General features: G+C 41.9%; 1 pseudogene; it reads left to right on the top strand.

Annotated features, from left to right (window-relative positions):
• The first annotated feature begins 772 nt into the window (after positions 1-772).
• On the top strand, positions 773-4,512 carry LOC122101071 (annotated as a pseudogene).
• Positions 4,513-5,545: the final 1,033 nt, after the last annotated feature.

The raw sequence follows: 5,545 nt of genomic DNA, 5'->3' as shown, positions 1-5,545 counted from the left end.
TTTCTTTTAGCTTTCTTGGTAATGAAACTTGGTCTGTTTAAGAATAGTATCTAATTTTTTTCTTTGGATAAAAAGGGATACAAAAGTTCTTAAAATAATAATAACAGCCATAATTAAAAATGCCATGGTTTTTTCTCTCAGAGGATCATTGTTCTTAGTGTATAATAGATTAATTAACCTCTTTTCTCGTGTGTGTAAATGAAAGCTGCTTTTAGTTAGGATCTCTAGAGTTCTTCAGAGGTTAAAAAATGATAAAATTTGAGAAAACTAAGTATTTATTTCACTTATAGAACAACTTTCTCTCCTCAACCTGAGTAATTATTTATACTATACTATTGGAGTTAGCTAATATTAATTAGAGGAAGGACTTTTGTATCAAAGGAAGGGATTGCATAAGTTGTGGGAATACAAGATGTATTGAGGAATACTTACAGGCTTCTGATATATTTTAGAAAAAAATTAATTTAAGAGTATCTTCATCAGGCTGGGAAGTTGGCTCAGGGGTAGAGTGCTTGCCTGGCATGCCTGAGGCCCTGTGTTCAATTCCTCAGCATCACATAAGCAAAAAGAAAAAAGCCGGAATTGGCTCTGTGGCTCAAGTGGTAGAATGCTAGCCTTGAGCTGAAGAGCTGAGGTACAGTGCCCAGGCCGAGTTCAGGCCCCACAACCAGACCCCCCCCCAAAAAAAAGGAGTATCTTCATCATAGGATCTACAGAAGTTAAATGAGTCGTGAACAAAGTTGAAATTTGTCCAAACGCACAGAGTACAGAGATGAGACCAAAGTGGGTAAGTACTATCTGGATCTCCTCCCTGTGAAATATCCTCCACATGTTAATGGGATAAATGGAACTTTTCCCAAGCACACACAATTCATACACTCAGGATAGAAGCGATTCCATTCAAGTATAGGCTTTGGAGGAATTTAACATTCAAAAATAATTTCAAGAGATTCTTGATTATAGTTGACAAAAAGGATTATATTGACCTTTCAGTCGCAAAGCTTTATCCCTATTAGAAAATCTTCAAAAAATGATTTTGTGACTTTGGAGAAAATAATTAACTATAAAGCTTCATAAATTATATTAGGAAAATAAGTTCATAAAATGAAGAGTTGATGCGGAGTTATGAAAGACTTCATACTATTATTCAAAGTCTCTTGGAATCAAAATCTCTTCTCTGTAAGTTTTGAGAAAGTAGAAATGTATCTAGTATTAGAATCATGGATACCTAAAACATTGAGTCATCCCAAAATTCATTGTATCCCTGAAAAGTACATAGAGTTCTAGTTTCTTAATGGCACTCTCATGTGGAACCCAACTATTTGTCTTGGCATTTAAAACTGGGCAAGTGTTTTCCAGGGAATGAACCTTTAAAATATTCTTTTCTAAATAAAACAAAGGAAAAAATCCTTCTTAAATAATTCTTTAAAAGGATTCATCAGCTGCAGAGATCTGACCTTATGGGTATCCGGGATGTGCAGGTACAGCAATGCTCTTGTGGAAGGGCTCTGGGAAAGTGGGGCCACACTGAGCTCCTGGCTAGAATATGCTGCCAACTACAGGCAGAGCCCTGTGCAGTCAGGTGACCTATTGAAGTCCTCATTTATTTATTTGTCATTGAAGGCAACTTTGAGATAGTGGTGCAGGCCCTGAAATCAGCAGGTATGGCTGCTCTGCAGATGCACTGCCCCTCATTCAGGGAAGACAGCTTGAGCCCTGGGTAGCTCCTGCAGGTGTTAAGCCTAGCCAGGACAGGTTAGCTGTGCAAGCTGGAAGTGGCCCACAATGTGCGGCTACATGCTGGCATGTGCAGCAGTTGTTAGCCCAGGTGGGATTCCCTCATCTGACTTCACTCATCCTCCCCATCAAGGCCTTTGACACACCCTTCACTTCTGTCCCAACTTCTAAGCATGAAGACTGCCTCCTTGGCTCCATCTCTTGAGAGCTCAGTCACATGACTTACCTGATAGAGCTGAGTGTGGCCCTCTCCATGCTGACAGGGAAGATCCAGATTCTCAGAGTCTCAGAGACTGAAAGGAAGAGGGATGGGTCAAGCACTCTGGTCCTTGGCTTCACAGGCTGTAGGGGCACTGAGTGATAGGTAGAAGAACAGCTTATTCACAAAGCCCCAAGCTCAATGCTCTCTGGAGCTGCACATAAGAGAGCACAAAAGAGAAATAAAGAAGTTAGAGGACCAGGAGTGATCCAGAATAGTGAGGGACCTCAGGGGAATGCTTCTAGTTAGAAAGAGACAATGTGTAAGGTAGACATCAAAACCAGGCTTGCAATCCCAACACTCAGAAGCCTGAGGAAGAAGGAAAGTGAGTTCAAGTCCAGCCTGGATAACATAGGGAGACTGCCTCAAAAAACAAGGTCTGGGGGTTGAAGGTGTAGCTCAAATATTAGAGTACCAGCCAGTGAGCAAAAGCATCAGATACTGAGTTTAAATGGTGTCTTGGTCTTCAAAATAAGTAAAGAAAGAGAGAAAGAGACAGACAAAGAAAGAGAGAGAGACAGAGAGACAGAGGAAGAAAGAAAGAAAGAAAGAAAGAAAGAAAGAAAGAAAGAAAGAAAGAAAGAAAGAAAGAAAGAAAGAAAGAAAGAAAGAAAGAAAGAAAGGAAAGAAAGAAAGAAAGGAAAGAAAGAAAGAAAGAAAGAAAGAAAGAAAGAAAGAAAGAAAGAAAGAAAGAAAGAAAGAAAGAAAGAAAGAAAGAAAGAAAGAAAGAAAGAAAGAAAGAAAGAAAGAAAGAAAAGAAAGAAAGGTAAGGGCTAAAATGTGCCTTGATGCTACGTGTTTGACTAGCACATGAAAAACCCTGGCTGTAATTCCTAGCATAGATAGGAGGAAGAGTGGGGGAAAGCAAGAAGAGCAGGACAGAGAGAGAAAGCGGGAGGGGGAAGGGAGAGGGAGAGGTCTCTGTGAAAAGAACATGCTAACTAATGGGTCTAGAATGTTGCTTTATAAGGCATAGCTAACTATAGTGACTCCTGTAGTTGTCTATTGTGGTGCAAAAAAAGTTCCCAACACTGTGTGACTGGCATTATCTCAGGTCAGGTATAGAAATCTGGCTCAGTTGGGTGACATGAGGTTGTTGTCAGCTGACTGTGGGACTGCAGTATCACCCTGGCCTTCCTGAGCAGATATTAACCCAAGATCATTCATGGGAATTGGGGAAATGCCTGGCCTCCAACACAAGCAGGATTCTCATAAGGCCTTAGCTAATAGTTTCACCCATTTGCAGCTATGATATCAAGAGGGGCATGCACAAACAGACAGTGAGGGACTCAGTCAGAGACAGGGTCCAGCTGCCCCTTTGCTGGTGCTTGCTGCCAACACTATCTAAATCAGAATTATTGGATTGTGGATATGGTGCCTCAGTTGGGGATGTCTGGCTTTCCCTTCCTGGCTCTACAGTAATGGATTCTTCTATTGTTAGAATAATGGCTCTTTTTTCTTACTAATGCCTCATTTCCCCTGTAGCAAGCTCTCAGAGTGGATGTTTTCTCCAAGATCATGTACATAACTCCTTTCATATGAAAATGGTTGTTGATAAAATCTGCCATTTAGGTGATGAAGACAAAGGTTTCATTGGTTCAGGTTAATTCTGAACCACACAGCAAGCCCAGCAGCTGTAGACTGTGTGAAAGCAAGGGAGCCAGGCTGCATCCCAGTGAACCATATTTATGGACACAGACATTTGCATTTCATGTAGCACCATGTGTCAAAACTATTTTCACAGACTCCATGCAGTCAGGTAAGAACAAGACTTGCCCTGCAAGTCTTTGTTCTCTGTGACAGACAAGCAGATGGATTGCTCACATCCATTGTTGCTCACATGGAACTCCTCTGATTTGTGCTGATTACTCCATGTTCTACAGCCCCTTCAGAACATGATTGAGAATGCTGGACCTGGCCAATTGTGCTCTGAACCATGTGGACATGAACTTCTTGGCAGACTGTATCCATGCTGCCCAGCTGGATGTGTTGCACCTCAGTAGACACAATCTGCTTCATTTATATCCCTCTACTTTCCTCAAGTTGCGGTAACAGGTTGTCCAGATAGTGCGGGTGTGGACCCCAGTGGAGTGTGCTATTACCCATAGCTATGTGGTCATGATGATCCTGGGCCTGTGTTCCTGCCACTATCTCTAGGAGCTCAAGTTCCTTGCTAACCTGCTGTCAGCCTGCACCCTCAACTGCCTCTTCTCTGCACTGTGTAAACTCCCTGAACTTCATTACATGGAGTTCCTGGTGCCTAAGGAATGTTACCTGGAGAGTACCAGGATGAGCTGGCATGTCCACATACGATCAGTAGAAATATGCTTGATTGCAGAAGAGCTGCATGCCGTGCTACTATGGGCCAAGCAGGAAGACATCCCCACCTCCCACCACTCTTCAGGAGTTTTCACCCAATAGTTAATGAGACCAGCAATGAGCTTTGTGCTTTCTTTCTTCAAGCTTTCAAAACTGCTTTAGAAAACTTTCCCAGAACACTAAAACAAGTAGAGTAGGCCCTTGAATTGTGCTAAGGAAATGTCTTGCATTTCAACCAGCCCTGTTGCCCAGAGATCAATCCCTATATCAGATCCTAAGCCTGAGATGTAAGCAACTGTAGTTTCAATGAAAAACCTTTGTTAGAGAAAGCTGTAGATACACATGACAGACAATGTAGGAAGAAAACATGCATTCTAAATGTGACATCGGAGGCCCTGGGGTTCAAGTCTTTTTCCTTTTTTGTGCCAGTCCTGGGGCTTGAACTCAGGGCCTTTGCACTGCCCTTGAACTTATTTTACTCAAGGCTAGTACTGTACCACTTGAGCCACAGCACCACTTCTGGTGTTTTCTGCTTATGTGTTGCTGAGGAATCGAACCCCTGAATTAATGCATGCTAGGAAAGCATTCTATCACTGAGACATATTCCCAGCCTCCTGGGATTCAATTATAGGACTAGGTGAAGCTGTTTCAGCAGAGTCCAGGCATTGTGGTAGAGTGTTCAATTGGACCTAGGGCAGCATGTATTGGAAGCAGTAAGAGGGAAAAATCAGATCACTTGTCACAGAATACAAATAAAAGGTAATGGGTACATTTCTTATCAAGCATTGTTGCCTCCCACTCTGTTTCCTCTTACCATCCCTAATAAGAAATGTACTCATTACCTTGCTCATGTACTCATGTAATTGTAACTTCTCTGTAAGGTATTTTCACAAATGTGTGTGTGTGTGTGTGTGTGTGTGTGTGTATGAATACAAATAAAAGAGATCTCATAGAAAAACAAACAAGAGAAAAAGACTGAAAATGAAAAGTAAAATGGAAAGGGAACCCGACTTTTGGGCCTAGCAGAAACTCAGCAGATCTGGTAGGAATTGTTCTGCATGGTGTGGCAATATTTCCTGGAAAATGTTTGCAGGGAATAGAAGCAGGGCTGGTTTTTGGTTGTTACCAGTGGCTTTGTGCTTGTTTTGCTCTGCATCCAGCTCAGTGAAAGCCTGAATTGAGGGTGAGTGAAAGATTGACTCCTGCCTAATTCCCCCAGCTCAAGTAAGA

The sequence above is a fragment of the Dipodomys spectabilis genome, unplaced genomic scaffold, assembly GCF_019054845.1.
Source record: "Dipodomys spectabilis isolate Male_0828 unplaced genomic scaffold, ASM1905484v1 ptg000622l, whole genome shotgun sequence".
In the NCBI taxonomy this organism is placed as follows: domain Eukaryota; kingdom Metazoa; phylum Chordata; class Mammalia; order Rodentia; family Heteromyidae; genus Dipodomys; species Dipodomys spectabilis.
The sequence above is the reverse complement of the archived record's forward strand: the minus strand, read 5'-3'. Positions and strand labels throughout refer to the sequence as shown.